This window comes from Hipposideros armiger, unplaced genomic scaffold, assembly GCF_001890085.2.
Source record: "Hipposideros armiger isolate ML-2016 unplaced genomic scaffold, ASM189008v1 scaffold_652, whole genome shotgun sequence".
In the NCBI taxonomy this organism is placed as follows: domain Eukaryota; kingdom Metazoa; phylum Chordata; class Mammalia; order Chiroptera; family Hipposideridae; genus Hipposideros; species Hipposideros armiger.
This window is the reverse complement of record NW_017732002.1, coordinates 407,634-429,035: the sequence shown is the minus strand read 5'-3', so window position 1 is coordinate 429,035 and position 21,402 is coordinate 407,634. Positions and strand designations below refer to the sequence as shown.

General features: G+C 54.0%; 1 protein-coding gene across 6 annotated transcripts in view; it reads right to left on the bottom strand.

Moving 5' to 3' along the window:
• Window positions 1-21,402, bottom strand: part of ZMIZ1 (zinc finger MIZ-type containing 1) — a 233,806-nt gene that overhangs the window by 165,382 nt on the left and 47,022 nt on the right. For 4 of the 6 annotated variants that reach the window (XM_019626021.1, XM_019626027.1, XM_019626025.1 and 1 more), the window contains exons 2-3: window positions 20,703-20,822; window positions 6,665-6,755 (exon numbers count right to left, since the gene is read on the bottom strand). The gene's annotated coding sequence lies outside the window, so the exon portion shown is untranslated. The remainder of the gene's footprint in view (window positions 1-6,664; window positions 6,756-20,702; window positions 20,823-21,402) is intronic. The other 2 variants (XM_019626022.1, XM_019626024.1) reach the window with 1 other exon arrangement.

The window sequence follows — 21,402 nt, the reverse complement described above, 5'->3', positions numbered from 1 at the left end:
AGGGCCAGCCCTGGAAATACAATAAGGGTAACAGAAATAAGGGGTGGTCCAGGTTGGCAGGGCCTGAAGCTTACACTAGTTTGGAGGTTTCTTTAGAAATATACATAAAATTACGAATACATAGTTAGAATGAGAAAAGAAATGACAACCAATTCCTAGAGGCTTAGGAATCCAGACCCCCTTAAACAGTTACCAGAAATGCTTACACAGAAATGCTCCGGATGGCAACCTAGTGCCCTCCCCAGCTAGCTGCCAGCAAAACTAACTTCACCCTGGAGGTACAGGGGAGGGGCTCGGAGGCTGAAGCTCCGTGAGTGTCCCAGTACGTCCACCTCTAATCAATAACAGTGATGAAACCGAAGATAATAGTAGTACCTAACATAAATGGACCTTTATTTACCTGGTACTGTTTGAAGTACGTGATGTGAATGAACTCATTTAATCTCACCATAACCTATGAGGTAGGTACTATGCCCATTTTAACAAACAAGAACACAGACACAGAAAGGGTAAGAAAGCAGTCCAAGGTCACACAGCCTGGCCTTGGTGCTGCTGAGTCTTCAACCACTGCTCCTTGCTACCGCTTTGGGGAGCCGAGGAGAGTCTCCCTTCCCTCAGAGGCTCCGACAGCTGCAGCCCCCAAGGGCCGACACTGAGTTAAGGCCCCTCTGATGAAACCATTCATTCATTCCACATAAATGCTTCCATACCCAGCACCAAAATCACGGCTGTAAACTGCCTTCTGCTTGCCTCACTCTACCCAGGGTATGCTGGGGTCCTCTCTATGGGCAGAAGTGGGCATCCAAGTTGATTTCTGGGGCTGGGGGATGGCGTGTTCTAGAGATGGGTTGGGCCAGCGCCAAAGGGACCCCTGGAGGGGTTCGCTGAAGGTCATGTAGCATGCTGCCCAACTCCCTCATCTTACAGATAAGAAAAGGGAGGCTTGGAGAAGTGACTGGCCAAGGGTCACACAGTGAGAGGTCTGAGGCTAGTCTCTACAGGGGTGGGGCAGGTTGCTGGCAGCCTGGGGGTGGCCAAGGCCTGGCACTGGTGGGACAGGCTGGCCAGGCGGCGGAGGGAGGAGACACCCCGCCTTTTGGCCTCCTCAGAGCAGTGCCTTTGTTTTCTCTCTTTGTTTTCCATCTGTCTGGCCCCAGTGGCCTTCCAGGCTTCCCCTGATTGTGTGCAGGGTGATAAAAGGGCAGATGAGCAGGAGATCTCTGGCGGCAGTGGGGTCACCCAGCACAGACACGATGGCGGCGGGTGGATGGCCAAGGGGGGCCCTGGGCGGGGAATCGGGCTTACGACCAGCTGCACTGAGCGCTTCTCTGAGGGGCACTTTGCACACGGCTCTCAGACTCATTCCAGCAACCCTGGGAGCCAAGCACGAAGGCCTCCGATTTACAGAGGAGAAGACGGAGACTCAGAAAGCGCAGCCAGGAATGGAGCCCTGGCCTCTGGGATTCCCAATAAGCCATGCAGCCCTGGGCCTGACTCCTCTGGCCATGAGGATGACACCTGGCCTAGTCAAAGCCATTCTCCCTTTACATCTAGAAGTGGCCATTTTCAGACTGTTTATGGAGAAAGAGAGCAAAGGGCCAGCCAGGGTGTCGACCACCAATACCAGGGGAGCCTGTCCAGCCAGAGTCCCCATGAAGTCCACTCATCTGCAGCTGGTCACTTGGGGGTGAGATGGAGCCGAGTCTGACTTCCTGGCTTTCCTGAAACAAGAGTCCTGTTTAAACAGTCTCTGTGTGATTACTCTGCGGTGGGCTAATTCCTATGGACTGCAGGGCTAGGGAGTGAAGGGCCTGACCCAGGGTCACTGTCGGCCTGGGCATGGGGTGGGGCAGTGATGTCCTGCAGGCCAGGGACTGGCCAACCCTGCCCTCAGGTCCCTGCTGCTGACCCTGGCCTCATCCACCTGGTCTCCTAATCCAGTGTTTTCAGACCCTCCCCGAGTGTGGCCCCAACTTCAGTTACTAGATACTTTTAGCCACATCCAAGCTGCATCTAAATTATTTATGTATTGTTATTTAAATCACTTTGAACTAATCACTTTCTTTTTAATTAACCAAAGCAATATCATCTGTGAAATCAAGGGTTTGATATATTAATATATGTTTTTTCTAATTCACATGAAAATAGTACATAGTATTAAGATCTGAAGTTCAGACTCTTGCCCACGTCCTGACAGTCTGCAGTGTGTGAGGCCCTGGGCTGGGTGCAGGCTGGTGCTGGGGAGGCTGGCCTGGGGGCTGTGGGAGCAGGGCCCTTCGCTGGATAGGGAAGTGGGAGGCAGCGGAGGTTTCCGGAAAGGCACAAGAGGGTTTGGTTTATGCCATGGGCGCAGACTAGGCTATTTCTTTCCTCTACTTGGGCTGGTGTTTGGTCCAGCTATTGCTGCAGCTGCAGATGAAGGCATTGCCCTGCAAATTCCTCCTGACAATAGCTCTATGCAGTGGGACAAGCACTGGAGGGGGAGCCCAAACACCTCGGTCAGGGGGCTGTCTCTTCCACTGTCATACTGGGGGATGCTAGACCTTTCTGAACCTCAGTTTCTCCATCTGTACAGAATAGTGAATGAGCCAAAGTTTCCTCCTAGCTCTCAGTCAGACTGCAGCCCCCCAAACCCTGTGCAGTGCTCCTGGTGACCCCCGGGCCTCAGATAAGACACTCTAACCACCCATGGGGACCCCCCCTTGACCCATTCTCCTAACACCTGATTGGGGACCTCCCATGGTGTCTGGGGTGCGAAGGGGAGACAAGGCCATCCTATGTGACAGCTATAAAATTAGATAATCAGCTAATCACCAGCAAATTAGCATCCCATCTTAACATAGAACAAATATAGTATTTACGTAAAAGTTGTTAGGAGTTTCTCTCTTTTTAATTAGCAGAAATAAATGCAAAATGAATGGTAATTAGGCAGCTGATGGATTCGGGTAGTACAATTATGCCTGCAGCAGTGCCCTAGTCCTTAAACGCTGTGTGCTCTGAGGAATCAGAGGAGCCTATTCATATAGTTTATTTATAAAACAAAGTTAGCAAGAACAGAGGGGCGAGGCCTGAGCACTGCTTGGGGAGGGGTCTTAGATGCAGCATCAGGGACCTGGGAGGAGAGGGGGCTTCAGTGCCCGAGGAATGGTGAGGTGCTCAGCGCTGGGATGTGACTGCACCACCAAGGCCCCCACGTGTCTATTTCAGGCCCCACATGTGTTGCTGAGAATGACCGCCCCGCCCGGGCAGGAAGTAGGTTGGAGTGGTGTGGAGGGGCTGGGAACAGCTGTTCTGTGCACTCCTGTCTTTCTCTTTCCCTCCCCTGGTCCCCACTTCTCTCTTCTTTGCTGGCCCTATTTATTCACTGAGCACTTCTCTGTGCTGCACCCTGAGGCATATTCTTCTAGAATATTCTCTCTTTACTCCAGGAATTCAAGAGGAATCCTTGTAGGAACAATGCACCCAAACACAGTGAGATGAAGTTCCAGACCAGTGGAGCCCCCAATGGGAGTACAGAGGCAGGAGTCCTGAGAGGACGCACCCCAGAGGAAGAGACAAGAGTTGGGTTTTGAAGGGCGTGTAGGAGTTTTTTGAGAAGGTGGGAGGTAGCAAAAGAGCCTGCATGTGCAAAGGCAGGGAGGTAGCAAATAGCATCCTGTGACTGCAGGAGAGAGTGCACCAGGGGCACGGAGGCTAGAGAAATAAGCAAGAGGGCCTCATTGCAGTGGGTCCTGGATGCCAAGCTAAGGGTTTAGACTTGATCCTAGAAACGGTGGAAAGGTCTGAATTGAGGGAGTAGGGCACCCTTCCCACTCAGTTCTTTTCTTAGCTTCCCCTCCCCCACCCCCAAGCCAGGGAGAGGGCCAGGTCGACAGGCCATTAGAGGCAGCTGGTCCAGCTCAGCGGAGCAAGCATGGAGCAGAAGGCTAACCTGATTAGGAGGGACAGGAGGTTTGCCTGTGGGGGAGGGAGGGTGACTGCTCTGAGGGCGAAGGGAAGGGGGGACACGCTGGGCCACTCTTGGGTCTCCTGAGTGAGGGGCCAGTCTCCTGCCTCTTGCTCCGGCCCCAGCCCTGACTGCTGGGGAGGCCTTAGTAAGCCTGGGGGAACGGAAGGCAGCCCAGGCTAACAGGCCCCATCCCCTTCCCAGGCCCCCAGCTCCACCCCTGCCTTGTGCTGTGACCTTGAAGAGCCACTCCCAACTCCAGGCCACACATTCTTGTCTCCAAAACAAAGGCCTGAATTAGAATGGGTGAGAGGCCCTGGCAAATTCCGTCCACAGTCCCATCCCCATCCCATACAGCTTTATGGGCATGAGGTTACTAAAACCCCCGTGACTTTTAAGGGTTTAGGCGAGGCAGGTACTCTCTGGTTTGCCACAGTCCCTGCCACACCCTCCTGACTTTCCCCAGCCCAATTCCCAGGCTTGTGCGGCACGCTGTGTGCAGCTGAGCTGAGCGGGGACCTCTGCATGATGAGGAACTGCGTCCTTCCGCACGACAACCTGGGCGGCAAGAAGGCCGGTAGTAAGAGGAACCTCCCCACCCACACCCTGGCAGGAGCGGTGGGAGCACGAGGACCAGCAGCCCTTCCCCCACCCCGTGACTGCCCTAGACTCAGCCTGCCTGTCTCTAAATTGGGAACAATAGTAAGTGCCCACCCAAGCCCTGGGGTCATTAAAAAACTCCAGCAAGCCCTAGCTCCCAGCAGAGATCTGAAAGGCAAAGCCCTGCCTAGTGGTTTAGCCGTGACTTTGAACGTGGAGGTTCCAAAGGATTTCACAAAGGGAAGATTCCCATTCCCCAGAGTGGACAGCTCTCTAACCTCTGGAACCACCCCTTTCAAAGAGCAGTGACAGGCAGCCCCATCAAGGTGTAGAAATCTGAGCTGTTATCTGCGGTCTCTCTCAGGACTGTGCTCTGAACTTGTAAGGAAGACAAACATCACACCGTACCACTTTTCTGCTCTGTAAGTTGTGCTCCTGCCTTTGGCCAAAATCAATAAAAATCTCCACTATGATTGTTTCACCAGCACAAGGGGCTGAGGCCCCTTGCGATGACATTCCACCCCTGGCGGGCACTGAGAGTCTCCCTTTGTCACATTGGCTCAGCCCCACTGCAGGCAGCAGTGATGTGTGGNTGCCTCGCCCGGGAAGAGCGCAATGATGGTGCCAACTTGGGCCATGAAGCAACGTCCTCCACAACTAGACTGAAGAATAAAAGGACAGCAACTTGTCTGTTCCCCTTCCCCCAATTCCCCAATAAAAATCTTTTAAAAAAAAACAGCATCACCTGACATACCATATTTTGCCGTGCATAATGCGCACTTTTTTGCCCGAATCTGTGAGGGAACAATAAAGATGCACATTATACATGGGTAGTACTAACTCCGTTTCCCTGAAATTTTTGGCCAAAAATAAGGGTGTGCATTATACACAGTAAAATACGGTATTATGTATCACATTTTGGGTATTTATTGTCAATGTCTCCTAATGAGAATGTAAGCACCATGAGGAAAGGAAGTCTTATCAGTTTTACTCCCTGCTACGTCTCCAAAACATCAAGTAGTTCCTAGGAGGGAGACATTCTCAATAAACAGTTTGGGGCATGAATGAATGAACAAATGCCACTTCCCCTGGGAAGCCTTCCCTGAGTGCCTGGCTGCAGAGCCCCTTCGTCTCCCCCCTCCTCCCTTCCCATGCAGTCACAGACACTACACAAGCCTTGAGCACTAAACTTAGGGAACTGGGCCTGGCTCTGGGATCATGTGTCTGCCTCCATCGCAGATTGCACCGTATCAGCCTCAGTGCAGGCCTGGCCTGGTGTAAGGGCAGTGAGTGTTTGATGTGTGAATTCATGAGTACATAGATGGTTGGAAGAATGGGTGGATGGGTAGATGAGTAGATGGACGGATGGTTGGGTGGGAAGACGGATGGATAGATAGATGGAACGGGGGCTGGACAGGAGACTGGTTGGATAGGAGGATGGACAGATGGATAGGTGAGTGGATGAAAGATGGGTGGGTGGATGGATGGATGGGTCCCACCACAGGCACATAATAAAGACTGGTTGTTGATTTGGATCAATAGCTGGACTACTCTGGGAGGACCACTGCCAGACCACTGCAGTATGGTAAAAGTATAGAAGCCGATATGGCAAATAGGACACAGCCTAGCTGCTCTGATGTGGCCAGGGCTTGCTGTGGACCCCTGGCAAGCCCATTAATTTCCCTGTGCCTTGGTTTCGTGGTCTAAAGATGCACATAATAATTCTTGCACAGAGCTGCCAAGGAGATTACTTTGGAGTTACAAATACTGCCACAGACACATCTCCAGTGAAACACCTCTCCGGCCAAGACCATCTTAGAAAATCCTCTGTTCTCAAGCCTCGACTGGCCCCACTGACCTTGTGGCCTTAATGTGACACTTAGAAGCGCTAGGACCCCTGGCTATGCCCCCCAACATTCAAACTGGGCCAGGCTACCAAGATGGCTTAATTCCAAATAACAGTCAGGCCTAACAGATTCGCAGAATCCTCACAAATTGGATAAGTGGGGGGCGCACTTTAGAGAAGGACAAACTGAAGCCCAAAGGCATTTTGTGCTGGACACATACAAGGAGTTGCAGAGAAGCTCTGCAGCCTGAGTCAGAGGGGTCTGGTGTTACCTTTCTAGGTCTGGCAGCTGAGTGATAGGCGACAGCTCTTTTCTCACACCCCTTGCAGCATGGGTCTGACACCAACGGCCTCCTCCTTGTCCTGGGTACACAGGGAGAGCGATGGACATGTGTGAGTGGTCAGGGACGCAGACAGCAGTCCACTCCCTCCCACCTCTGTCCCCCACTGCAGGGCCAATCTCGGTAGCCTCTTGGGTCACTTAAGCATACACCGGGATGCCTGATTTATCAGAGCTGGCTGTCTCCCCAGCCTGCTGCCCTCCAACAAGCAAGCCAACTCCTCCTAATAAGATTCTTAAAAAGTTTTAAATGTATCTAAGTTTTGTTTCTTCTGGGGCTCTGTTGTCTTTTTCTTCCTGGTGAGAAAAGCAAAAGCCATGGTCTTCCTGCGCAGCCCCCACACGGGGGTGGGGGTGGGGTGGGAGGGGGATGGAGGGAGAAGTTGTCTGGGTATTTTTAGCTGGGTCTACGAGCCCCTGCCATGTTCTCCTCTCTGTGCCTGCCTGGTTCCCGGGAATTATCTAACACAGCCGGCCGGCAGCCACTTCCAAAGCCACTCTTTGACCCCTGCCTGAATTCTTTCCTCATTATGAATTGCTCACCAGACCTCTGACCAACATTCGGAGCCATTTTATGTGCGAGGACCTCCTGGGGAAAAACAGCTTATATTCCCCATGTCCCCTCCTGCATGCAAGGCTGGGCGTTTTGCTTAAAAATGACGGAGGAGGTACAGAAACACAGTTGAAAGCAGAGAAGAGCCCTGGTGACTAGTTTGCATTCCCCAAACTTCAGGCCTTCTTCCGTGCCCTTTATGAATCTTGGTCCTAGCTGAGTCCTATCTGTATGGAGACTTAATTAATATTTATCTTTACTTGAACTCACTTTTTTTTTNGGGAAACGTTCCACAGGAAAGGGGCAGAGAAGAAGGAAGCAGGAGCGAAGAAGAAAGGCAGAGGCTTCGGGGTCAGGGAGGGAGAGGGCCTTGCAAAACCGAGACGGAGGCGAGGGAAAGCACGCCCGCCCACCGAACATTAAATACCTAACAGGAGATGACAAATCAAATGGGAATTACAGCGGTAAAAACATAATTAGAAACGTGATTGAAGTTAAACAGAATTTACATAACACTGCAAATTAACTTTACATGAAAACTATTCACTGGGAAGGCAATGAAAAGCCATTTCATTAGTCATCTATAGTTAAACAATAGGCACAATGGAGCCTTCTGATGAGGAACTTGGTGCCTTCAACCTGAGCCAGTGCCAAAGGCAGTGAGAGGACAGAAGGCAGTGGGTGCTCCAAGAGGAAGTGGGCAGGGTCCAGGATGCGATCCTTGTGCCTGCTAATGGGGGAGGGTGTGGGTGGACACAGTGGGCCAGAGCAGGTTCCGGTACAGGTTCTGCCCTCGACTTGCTGTGCGGCCATGGGCAAGTGTCTTACCATCTCTGTTTCTCTAGTTACAAAATGAGGAGGTTGGAAAGGTGGTTTACATGAAGGTGCCTGCAAGTCTGGATACTGTAGAAGAGCCTGGGAGACGGTAGAGGGCAGCAGTAAGAGTGCTTGGGATTCAGACCAACCTGGTTCACAGCTCCGCCCTGTCATTTATTAGCTCTGGCATCATGCAAGCTTCTTCCTCTCCAGCCCTAATTTACCCATCTGTTCAATGGGGACAAGTCCACTCCGGCGTGCCGTCACCCAGGCCGTGGGAGGATTTAGGGAGAGATTGGGTGGGGACAGGCTTAAAGAAAAGTGAGTCTAAGGCAAGGATTACTTGTCCCATCGGCGTGGCATACTAATTAGATTACCCACGGCCTCCTGCTACCGACCTGCCACAGAGCCATGCATCGTCGGGGCGGCTTCCCATGGCTCTCCCAGCCCCTGATAGAGTCAGAGGTGCATTCCCTGAGGGACTCGGGGATGGGGTGGTCAACATGTCCCTTCTGGGCTCCATCCCACTGTCAGTGTGGAGAAGTCTCCTGAGTCTTCACTATATCCCAGTCACATCAGGCTGCGTTGGCTTGGGCAGCTGTGTTGGACTGTGTCCCCGCAGACTCCTGGGGGGCTGCATGCTCTTCCCCCACCTCCCAGCCCACCTCCAGCACCATGGTGAGAACCTGCCCAGCCTCAGGGCTTGTTGAGTGACCGCGGCTGCTCTCTGCTGACCGAGCTGTGGCCATTCTCTCCACTGAGAGCTGAGTGCTGAGTGCAAAGCACCAGGATGCACAAAGGTGGATGCCTCCCCCCACCCCCCCCAAACACGCACACACTTGCCCACCCACCAAAGACACTGAGCTCAGCTGCTATAACTGGTGAGTTTGCTCTAAGTGTTGAGTGCTAGCAGGCAGCTCTGACACACACTCATAGTCCAGGAAGTTTCTGCAGTTTCTTTTAAGATAAAGGATCCAGGCAGTGCTTAGAGATTCAATAGGAAGCTGTTGGGTGCTCTTCCCCCCTGCAGGCAGCTACCACCTTGAGCCCTGTGTTTTCAGACAAGTGTTCCAGTCAAGGGGTAGTTCTCAGGGGCCCAGGAGCCTTAGAGGGGAGTGGAAGGTCAGGAAAGGTAGGTGAAGCTTCTTAAAAGAGTGCAAGATACGCAGACATCAGAGCAAGAGGCTCAGCTAAGACCTGAGGGTCCCAGTCATGGGCTCCCCCACAGCCCAGCCAGACACCCATGGGCCCTGGCCCCGTGTGGCCAGGTGTGGACCGAGAAACTGCTGTGCCGCCCCCCCCCCCCCCCCGTCTCTTTCCACATGTGGTTCAATTACGGGGGCCTCTGAGCCTCTGTTATGCTGTTCCTTCTGCCCAACATGTCCTTTCCTCTCTTTGCCAGTAAAATATTCCTCATCCATGACGAGCCCACTGTCTCAGCTCTCCTCCCTGGCTGGCTGCACTTTCTCCATCTGCTTGCTGCCCCCACCCCGTCTTCCCTCCCTCTAAGGGCTGGATGCCTGGTGATTCAGACTTAGGCTACTGATCTGCTCTATCTCCACTCGCTCCCGAGGTGACCTCATAGCTTGCAACACCATCTACACACATATAGATCTCCAGTAGGGAAGCATTCTGCCTCCCAGACTCATCTATCCAAATGCCTACTCAGGCTTTCCACCTGGATGTCTCAAAGCCATCTCAAAATTAACTTGTCTAAATACAACTCCTCGGCTCCTTCAGCCCTCCCCAGCCACCATCCCTGGCTGAGTAAATGCCTACCTGTCCCAAACTCAAGAGCCTCCCTGGACTCTGCCCTTCCTCTGACATCCTCACCAGTCTGCAAGGTCTTTAAAATGCCGTATTTCCCCACGTATAAGACGCACCCTTTTCTCGAAAAATTTGGGGTCTAAAAACTGGGTGCATCTTATACAGTGGTTGTAGATTTCAAATGACACAGATGGAACTGAGGACGAGGCAATATATGAAGACAGTGATTCGTCATCCGACACAGATGAAGACAAGCTAATGGTTGGGAGTTTTGACAGTGATGAGGAGTTGTATGAATTTTATGATGAATAAAACTTGAGTTCAATCACTTTATGTAATACATTTTTTTTTNCTGCTATTGTTACTGCTACAAGGACTAGCTAACATGCCCCGAGTGCTTGCTCTGTGCCAGACCCCGTTCTAAGCACCGTATGTATGTTGCTAATTTCATCTCACCATGCCTATTGGGTAGGGGCCATTATTATCCCCATTTTCATTTGGGGAAACCAAGGCACGGAGGGCCTGAGCCACCGGCCCGGGTTCTCAGTGGGCAAGTTCAGAAACTACTTCATTTCCACTGGACTGATCCCACAGCCAGGGGCATGCAGGCCAATGTCAACACAACGCTGGTCACGCTGACCCACGGCAAGAGCTGGGCAAACACACAGGGTCAGGCCATCCTGGAGGTGCGTGGGAATGGGCAGGGGGCCTCTGTTTTCCGGAAGACTGAGTCCCCAGTCCTCAGCCTGGGTCTTCAAGACCTTCCCCTCCTGACCAAACGCATTAACCAAAAGTATTAGGTTTCCAAGGTCTATTTACACAGCAAGAGAAAGGAAAGCCCCCAGAGGTGCTCACGCCTCTTCCCACCCCAGGGGCCCAGTTCTCTAGATCCAGTACTTTCTGCACACATTACCTCAATTAATTCCTACAACAACTCTACAAGGTCAATTATGCTTCCCACTTCAGATATGAGGATACAGAGGCTCAGAAATGTGCTAAGGCCACACAGCTGGGCTTAAACATATCTAGCTCCAAAGTCTGGGCTCCTCTTGGCTGCTTGTGTAACAGGATTAACACACAGCGTGAGGCAGGGGACCATGACTTTACATCTGTGTGGGGCATGGTACAGGACTCGAGGTAACACTAGATAACTCTGAGGATGAGGGGTACAGTCTCCTTTCTCCCCTTAGAGTCCAGGTAGCCCAGGAAAAACTCCAGTAGCTTAGGGATGGGCCCTAGCATCCAGGGGTAGGGTGGCCAGCCCAGCAGGGCACTGCACCCAGGGAGAAAAGAAGGTGGGTGCCAGGGTTCAGGCAGGGACCCATTGTCCCGATACCTGGGAGGGCAGTAGGCCTTGCAGGAACCCCTCTTCAGTCTCAGGGGTCAAGCATGCAATGCCATCACTGTCCCAACCCCTAGGAAGTCCTCAGCACAAGGAACTGCTCACAAAGCAATTAGCTTCTAGCACCCAGGAAAAAGGTCGCCAAGACAGGCAGGCAGGCCGGTGCTGGCTGGGCAGGGGCCCTGGGAAGCTAGGCCTGGTTATTTTTAGCATCTTGATTCAAGAGGGAGGAGGCCTTCCTTCCCACCAGGTAAATGTCAGTGCCACTGGCCGGCCCAGCTAATTAAAGTAGCTGGAGCCAAGGAGAAGAGACAGTGACTGGGGCCTCTGAACTCGGGCTCCTGGCCCCCTCGGGGTCTCTTCCTCTACCTCCTCTTTTCAAGCCCTGGCCCTATCTATCTGCTTGGGGCCCTGAGCAGGAAACACTGGCTCCGTCTCAAAAGGAGCTTGACCAGCGGCCTGGAATCCTGGGCTCGGGTTCTGGTATGGCTGTGTCACCCTAGCCAAGTCTCATGTCTCTCTTCTCTGACTCTAGTTTCCCCATCTAGAAAATGGGCCCCCGCTAAGCCTATCTGACAGTCTGAGGGTGACAGGACCCAGGGCCACGAAGAGGCACTGCATGAACGTGGCTTGCTCTTCCTGCTGCAGGGAGATCGCTACATATTATTCCAGAAAAGAAGTTCGGGCTTCCTGAGCAGGAACCCAGACCAGCCCCCAGCTGATGGGGCCTGAGCTGGCTGCTGCGAAAACTGCTGGAGGGATTTGCACAGTCCTGGGTGCTGGGAGTCCAGGAGCCTGTGGCTGCCATGCCACTCTGCTGATAAGAGAGGGTGACAGAGAGGCCACTGCAGGTCAGTGGAGGCACAGCGAACACAACCTGGCTAAGCCCAAAGACGGCCACCACCCAGAGGGGCACCAGGCACCCACGGGGCTGAGGCAGATTACCGCATGCAGCACTCAAAGGGTCACCTATTCTCAGTGGAACTCTGAGCCCACCCACAGCCTTGGGGAGGGCCACCTACTCCCCCACTTCTCCAGAAGCAGGAAAGAGAGGGAAAGCCCACCCTAAACTCTCAGCTTTGGGGTCCACTTGGGTCCCCATAGGTGCATCTGCCCCAGGGGGCCTGAACCCCCCCCCATCCTGGGTCTGACCCCCCCTGCCCCATCCTGAGTCCTGGTTGGGGAGACTCCTGGAAGACCTTTGGAGTTTGAGGTCAACTTCCCCCCATCCCCCAGAGAGAAATCCTGAGTTCAGCAGCAGCGTCCGGGCCAGCTGCCCAACTCCGGGGGTGAGCCCAGGATCCTGGCACCCACTCACACTCTTTCCAGAGGCAGACTTTCCACTGAGGCACTGCCCTGCTGTGGCTCCCAGGTGCCAGAAGCTCCAGAGAGAGCCAAGGGAAACTGAGGCATCAAAGCGCTGCTCAGGGACATTTAGCAAATTAGAAGTGCATACTTCCTCCTTCTTCTGCTATCTGGCCTCTAGAGGGCATCTCCAACCTCATTTCTTTCACTACCCAGTCTCAGCCTCACTGATCTGCCCCATGTATGCCTGCCTCTGGGCCTTGCCCCACAGGGTCCCTTTGCTTGGAATGTTTTCAGTTCAAAGTCATGTTCCTTCTTCAGGGCCCAGCTGGAGCTCCACCTCCTTCAGGAAGCCCTCCCTGCCCTCTACTTGGAACCGCTAGACACTTGTCCTAGGTATCACAGATCCCCACGGGAAACCAGGGGCCATCCATGCCCTTCCCAGATGGTAGGCAGCTGGGCAACCTGCTGTGGCTCAGTGAAGGGGACTGAGGAGGGACATGGATGGCCCCTGGTTTCCCAAGTCCCTTTCCTTCCTCACCCCTTTGCATCTTGTCATCTTTGAAACTGGGCCCTGACTCCAGGGCATTCTCTCTGCTGTGGCTTCAGGCTTGCAGCCTCCAGGACTCAGAGGGCTCTCGGGGGAAACAGATGAGAGGAGAGGCCCTAATGGTAGCAGGCTTGGCAGAAGGTGGTGCTTACAGGAGGTGGAATACAAACCAGGCTTAACAGAGCCAGGTTGGAGGGCTCCCTGCATAGTCCTCAGCTCTGGTCTAGGTGGATCTCAGAACTTCCTGGGCCCTACTCTCTGCGGCCTCTGCCCCTCAGGGGTCAGTCCTGCCTTTCTGCAAACATGGTACCTCCGGGTCTCCACCATCCCTTCTTGGGCCCTGTCAGCGTCTACACCTGCCACATATCCAAAGCAATTTAGAGTGGCAGTGAGCTCAGCTGAAAGCCTGGAGCACCATGCTGGGCTGCACTGAGCTGGGCCCTCCTATCTCTGAGCCTCAGTTTTTCCATCTGTACCAGGAGGGTCTGGGTCAGATAATTTCTAAAGAGCATTCCACCCACAGACAGCCAGAATACTATGATTCAAATAAAGATGCCGCCCATGCAGCCCCACCCATTGTCTGCTCCCTCCCTTAAGGTCATGGAGGCTTTGGACCTGGGACACGGCATGGGTGTGGCTGTCCTCAAACTCTGAAGCTCAGTGAGCAAACACCAGCAGGAGGGAGAAGCACCCATGGTACGTAACACCCAAGGAACCCTTCATGGCAACCCAATCCTGGGTTGCCCTTGGAAAGCCCTGTTTGTGGCTGAGGTCAGGGGTCCCTGGAGTGTATGTGCAGCCCCGCACACTGACACAGGAGGTCACACACAATCGGCAAGGATACCCTTGGACTCTGGGAGAGCCAGGGGTGGGACCCAGGCGTATCCTCCCATCCCCAGAAGGATGCCTCCTGCCTGATGTGCTCACCTCCTGCACCTGCCATGATGATACTGTGTGACCCTGGGCTGGTCTCTGGGCCTCGCTGTCCCCACCACATCCCTGAACAGGGTCATCCATGTCTCCCTTCCAACTTCACCCCTGGGCTCAGGTCAGGCCCACATCAGGCAGGGGCGCAGATGGTGGCAAGAGGGTGACACCTGGGATCCACCCTGGGTAGCTTCAGATTTTAGTGTTTTTGGAGACCGGCTTTTCCCCCTAGGAAAGAGCTCCAGGCCCAGGCCCAGGCGAAGCCCCAGAGGTGCCTGGGGTGCTCAAGGGGGCCTGGTGGAGCCAGGGGTCTGTCCAGTTGGAGCAGAGAAGTCCCCAGCCCTGCGCCTCCCTGCAGGTGTCTTGGCCTAGTCTCCCTACCCGGGCAGACTGGAGCCAAGTGTGTGTGGTTTCCTAGGTGTGTCAAGTCCCGCATCAGTCAGAGGTGAGGAGGCCCCAGCTGGTCTGGGCTCTAACATCCAGCAAAGTCTGGACACAGTGAGCGGGTATCTCGCTGAGGGCATGGCGACTGTGCCGTATGTCTGGCACTTTATAAAGGGCACTCAAAACCCCTTTGGTGGGTAAATGCACAGGGCACTGACATGACTCAAGGTACAGACTCTGGGTCTAGGCTTTGGGGCTTTCCAGCGCTGCCACTCCTCTCTTTGTGACTTCAGATTTGTGGTTTAACCTCTCTGTGCTTCATTTCCTCATCTGTATCATGACGATACTAATAGAACCTACTTCACTGAGTGAGGAGATGCAGTGAAGGAAGCCATACAAATCCTCACAGCAGAGCCTGGGATGTGGTTGGCACTCCATGGCATATGGATTGGTGGGGGGCCAGCAGATGGAGGGGAGTGATGGAGCTGGCCCCAAGGGCTGTGGCCACTGAGGGGAGTTACATGGTTGGACTGCCATTTAAGAAAGGATGTAGGGGACAGCAGGGGTTGGGGTCAGGCCAGATCTGGGTTTCAACTGAGGCAATCCCAAACAGCTGTTGAGGAGAGCTCTGAGGGCAGGGACCTAGGATGCCAATCACAGTCCCTGGCTAGCCCCTCCAGCCCCTGGTTTGTGGCTTCATGCTGCCAGCATGTGCCATCAGCTGTCAGTCAGCAGACTTCCAGGGTTACGTGGTACAAGGCAGGTTTGGGGCTGGCTGCAAAGACCTTGAATGCCAAGCCCAGCTTACAGCAGGCCCGGCCGTGGCCGTACAGAGCTGGGATTCCAGGGTCCCCATGTGGCATGCCTGTCAGTCTTCAGTGCCAGCTGAGAATGCACACCCTCCTCTCCCTGCCTGGAATGTGTTGCCTATAGCCCAGGCCCCTCCACCCCAACCCTGCCCTGACCCTGCCACCCCTACCCCAGCCTGGAGTTGAAAATAGTCACCAGCCCACTGGTCATTCCTGCCTGAGGTGGGATGCTGTAGCAGGGTGTGGCTGCTGTCCTGGCAGACCCTCTGAGTAAGACTTTCTTTCAAGCCTCAGTTTTGCTGCAGACCTGCCTTGTGACCTTGGACAAGTCACTGTCCCTCTCTGAGCAGTTACTCATTGATCTATGAAACCAGAGGGCTGGAATAGGTCAGAGGTCACAAACTGTAATGATCTCAAGGGCCTCAACAACTCAGTAAAGCTGGGAGTATCTCACTGTGCAGATGAGGAAACTCAGAGCACAGAGAGGTTAAGAAATGTTCACAAGGTCACAGAGCTATCGGGGTACAGTTGGGATTCAGCCCAATTTTATCTGACACCATAATATGTGTTTTCCCCACTACATCAAACTATCTCTGGTAGGTACTTTTATGTTTGCTGGGTGGTCCATTCACTTCATCAGCCAGAGTGTGCTGAACACCAATGAGGCCCCAGCACCATGCTTAGCACTGGCTTTCAAAAGAATCTGCGTTTGAGGAGCTGGATGAGCACAGGTCCAGGCTGGGGCACAGGTCAGAGTCTCCAGTGTAGAGCATGCTAGGTGGATGCCATCCGTGGACGAAGGCAGTGGGAGCTGAGAGGAGCAGCCACTCCCTGATGCTGGAGAAGGCAGGCAGGGGAGCCTGCCTGGAGGAGGGGCCTGGGTCCCTCTACAGAGGAGTAGAGACTTAGGGTCTGCCTGGGCTCTCTGCACAACTTGATCGGGTGGGTCCGCAGTCCAACTGGAGAGGAAGATTCACTGAGCCACAGCTGGAAGCACATGCTGAGGCAGCTCCTGAGGGCCTCAAAGGCTGTGCCACAGGGTTTGACCTTGATCCTGCACAGAGTGGGGAGCCAAGGGGGCTCTGGAGCAGTGGCAGCTCCTCTGTGAAGGCTGGGAGGGGAGAGCTGGCCTCAGCCCTGGAGCTGGGGCTCACAGCTCACCCAGGGATGAGCAGGACTGGGGGCTTGTCTACTCCAGCTGGCCAGACCCCAGGCACCTGTGGAGCCTCTCCTGGGCCAGTGGCTGGAGCTCATCACCAGGGGGAAAAGCTAGTCTTCCAAAATGCTGAAATGGGAAGCTGCCCCAGAGCAGAGCCCAGTGCCATCCTCTTGCCACCATCTGCACCCCCTGCCTGATGTGGGTCTGACCTCAGCCCAGGAGCCAGGGTAGGGGTGCACCTCTGAGCCTGTTTTTCCATCTAGCGAATGGGAATAGGACCATTCGAGGGCTTGCTCAGTGGTCTGATGGAGTGTGAAGGTGCTTTACACTGTAGAGAACTCTATGATGCAAGAGGTCACTGTAGCTACTGGAAAGGTCATAGGGCAAAGGCCGGAGGGAGGGGCTGGGGTCAGAGAAGGCTCCCTGGCATCTGACCTGCCGGAGTGAGTTTGCCAAGCAGAGATGGGTGAACAGACAGGCAGAAGACTCACAAATAAAATATAGAGCAGACCTCCTGCCCCAAGCCCCTCTGCCTCGGTAGATTTAGAAAAGCACACAAAAAAACCAGGCTACCAAAGGTCAGGAACCGCTGAACACCACTGCCCGACAGAGGGGTGGAATTCCACCCTATCTGAAGCCCCTGTCCCGGGCTGCTGGGGACGAGCTGGATGTTGCCACCACTGAGCTTCTGGCTGCTGGGGGGGCAACATCTCTCCCCAAGGCTGCCGAGACTCAAAGAGGTGACGGGACTTGCCCAAGGCTGCTGAGCCCATAAGAAATTGGTGGAACCTCACACAGACTCAGTTCTTTGCACTTAATCATGAGCATGACACTTATTCTAGGCAGGCTTGACTTCATGGGAAATTGCACAGGCCCCAAGCTTAGAAGGAATCATACTTAGTAATTAATGCTCTACTGCCACCATCTTGAAATCCTTAATAATTTGTGAATACTGGGCCCTGCAGTTTTGTTTTGTACTGGGCCATACAAAGTATGGAGATGGTCCCAATTCCAGGAGCTTCTGATGGCCACTGTCGCAGGGAAAAGGGAGGGCCAGGGAATGAACTTTCACTGCTCTGAACTTCACGAGAGCCAGGCCCTCTGCTTGGTCCTCTTCCTTCCACGTTAACCTGGCAAATTTCTCTTCACTTTCCAGTGCCCAGCTCACCTGGCACCTCCTGGAGATGCTTCCCAGATTTCCTCCCCAGACATGGACCGAACCCCTGTGCCAGGCAGAACCCATGCTCCCCGTGCCATGGTCCCACACGCTGATACTGCTAATGGGTGTGCCAGCGGTGCCTGCCTCCCCCAGGGCTGGGGTGCCCCAGAGATTCCTACTGGCCAGGTTTCCAAAGGACCACGCTAAGGAATTTTACCAAGGGGTCTCAGAGAGGAAGTTTCTAGATCGTGCCTAGACAGTGGGCCCCAGAGAACAACCCACCATTTTACTTGAAAGAAAATTGACACCTTTTTTGCCTGGGAATGGGACCGGCTAAAACCCAGATGATCCAAGAAGCCACCTTGGGAACCTCCTCCAACTTGGAGGGGCCCTGCCAGGAAGAGAGAGTGAAGAGAAGAGGAAGTCTTGAATCTGAGATGCAGCTACCATTTCCTGGCTATTTCTGAAGGGAGCTCAGTGGAGAAAAGGGTACAAATGCTGGCCTCCAATGACCTGGATGGGAGCTCAGCTCTAACGCAAGTGAGCAGGTGTCCTTGAGGACATCACCAACCTTTGCTGTGCCTCGGTATCCTCATCTGATCATTGTTCTATGAGGTGACCCTCTCGGAGCTCTTGGGGGGATTTAGTGAACATATGTAGGTAACACGCCAGTCCCCCACAGGGACTCTAGAGTGGTTGCCCTAAGGAAGCTGGTGCCAAGGACCCTAACTCCACAGGAGCCAACAGGGGAAGTGCAGATGGAGCAAGGATGACACAGATCCCACCAACTGGCTGTGCCTAAGACTAAGAGAACACCCAGGCTCCAGGAAGCTGGGTAGGGTACCCAGGGGATGATGAGCAGGGATAGGGCCCCACAGACACCCCCCAGCAACACCCACTACAGCACCCCCACCCTACCCCACCCATTACCTGCTTTCTACTGTAAGAATAACAATGCTAATAGCTGAGGCCCTGAAGAGTCCAGGAACTGTCCTCAGAGGAAGCTGAGGCCCAGAGGCAAGAGCTGTCCATGGTCACATGGCGGCCCCTGAAACGCCCTCCCCGACATTCATACAGCGGCCATGGCTCAGCCTTGGCCCAGAGCTGCCCAGAGACTGCAGGAGCTGCCCGAAGCTTTTGCGGGTGAGAAGCCAGCGACCCCTGAACAGTCCCTTCTCCTTGGAACACGTCCCGCAGTGAGTGCGTGTGTGAGCGCATCCCTGCGTGTGTGGGAGAATGCCATGTGCTCTGAGAGCTTGTGACTGTGTATCTGTGTGGAGCGTCAACAGAGAAGTTTGTGAACGTTTGTGAGCATGTATGTGCATGCAAGTCTATCTGTGTATACATGTGTATGTTTGCAGCACGCTTGAGTGGTGTCTGTGTATACATGCATGTGAAGGAGCGTGCCTCTGCACATCTGTATGTATCTGTGCACACATGACCATTCACCGTGTGCGTGCGCATGCACAGATAGCTTTATAAGAATATGTGTGTCTGTGTGTACAAATATGCAGTGTACATGTGTTCATGGACACAGGTATGACTGTGGGTCCTCTGGGACTTGTATGTGTATCTGTCCTTCTAGATGAGACTATCATGCCCCTGTGTAACTATAATACCCAAATCCTCTTCTTTATGAAAATCTCGGCCCTCTCAGAGACATTCTGGCTTACAATGGGCTCCACCTCTTCCTAGCAGCCTTCTTGATTCCAGACTCCCCACACTCACTCAGAACTCCAATATTAACCATCATCCCAGACCACGGCAGCTTTCCTACCCTCATGCCACCTTTCCCTGCCACCAGCCAACTGCAAATCTTGCCAACTTCCCTGCCTCTGTCTCCTATGATTCTCACTCCCTGCCTCTGCCCGTTGCTCCAGCCCTAGATGAGGCCTCTGACCTCTCACTGGGCCCTTAGGATAGTCCCACTAGTCTGCCTGCTTCCAGCTGGGGCCTCTCCAATGGCATCTCCATTGCAGCCACCTTCAATAAGCCACTACCTAACTTAGAACCCTCCAGGGCTCCCCACTGCCCTTGAGCTCCAATTCTCCAGCCTGGCATTTGTGGCCCTTTATGATCTTCCCATCCCCTTGCAAACCTCATCTCCCATCCGCCCGTCTCCCACAATGCTACTCACGTTGAGTCACCTCCCTCAGAATGCCCCCATCTAACCTATGAACCCTGTCCGCCCCACTGTTTTGGGTCTTGCATGTCTGTTGTGATCTCCCTGCTTCTTCCTCAGGGCACAGGATGGGACATCCTTTCCCCTGCGCCTCAGGGCCTGAAGTCAGGCGTGGCATACAGTAAGTGCTTAATACAAGCTTGGGAAAATGAACTTGGGAGGCAGAGGGGGAGAGAGGCAGCCAACATAACCCTCCTCTAGAAGGGTCCCTGGTGCCACCTCGGGGGCTCTGGAAGCCAGGCCTGGTTCATATCACATCACATCCACAAATAAGTCAGGACACCAGGCAACAAGCAGCCACTGTCACCTTGTAAAAGCCTCCTCCCTTTGACTTAAATTGGGACAGGACCCAGCACTTCTGAGGATACCCAAGATCACTTTGATCCCCACCCCCCAGAAGAAGCCAGCAGAGGGGGGGCGAGGCCAGGGGCAGAAGAGTCCAGGGGTAGGGGCTAGCGCACTGGAACCACACAAACCCAGAACTGACCCCATGGGAGCTCAGCCAAGTGTGTGACCTTGGGCAAGTCACTTCCCAACCACAAACCTCAGTTTTCCTGCCTGTACCATGGGGGTGATAATAGCACTTGCCTCATAGAGTTGTTGTGAAGATGATAAAGTTAATAGCTATACAGTACTTAGCACAGGGCCTGGCATAGAGTTATGTGCTCAAAATGTTAAAGGATGCCACAATTATTGTCCTCATGTACGAGATGAGAGGACTGAGGCTCCCAGCTACAAGGGACAGGGCTACCCAAGGCTACACTGAGGGGTGCAACAGAATCAAACCAAAGGTCCAAGTCCCAGGCCAGGGCACACCCCCTCCACTATCTGGGTCCCTCTGAGAGGAGGAGAAGACAAAGGAAGAAGTGAAATCCCAAAAATAGGCCCCTTCCCCTAATTCCTCAGTGAAGACAGCTTAGCTCCAGGCTCTTGGGGCCCCGAAACAGCACCAGCCACTCAGCTGGGACCCCCACCATCAGACACACAATGCCACCCAGCCCTGCCCATGATGCTTACCTGCTGAGACCTCTGCCCACGACTAGGACTTGAGGCTGCTGAGGGCGTCAGGAAAAGCAGGCAGGGCTAAGGAGGTAGTGGCGCTGGCAGGCCAGTGTGGCCAGAACACAGCTGCAAGTCCTACAGAGAGAGGAGAGGACACGGTGAGCTCCAAGCCTGACCCTGTGGGCGGCCCCCACCCTGCTTCACCGACCTCTAGGTCCCACCTTCCCATGACCCTCTGGCCATCTCCTGGAAAGCCGAACTGGCCCTCAGAAGTAGAGCCACTCTACAAGCTGATGCCGTCTCCCAACCCCCCAATAAAGGCCCGTCACCTTAAGTTTGCAGTAGAAGCCGGCACCAGCCCAGCAGTGAGGTCACCCCCTCGGCTCCCTGAACCGCAGCAGCGGCCACACAGGCACAACCCACCAATGCTGCAGTCAGCCCAGCCCCCCCAGGCCCCAGGCCCTGGGACATGCCAGGTGCTCTGCCTGGAGCCCTCTCCCCCTACTTCTCTGTTGTCCAAAGCCCCACTGGCCTTTAAAACTCCACTCAGATGCCCCCGTGGAGCCCTCTCTGACCTGCCCCTCCATTCCGTGTTCATCCCCAGCAGCTTTGAGCCTAGCTGTCCATGTCTCCTCCAGCTTTCTGTGGGCAGGTCTCCTCCTTGGGCAGAGCTGCTAAACATCAGTAATGAGGTCTAGTTTATCTCTCTATTCTC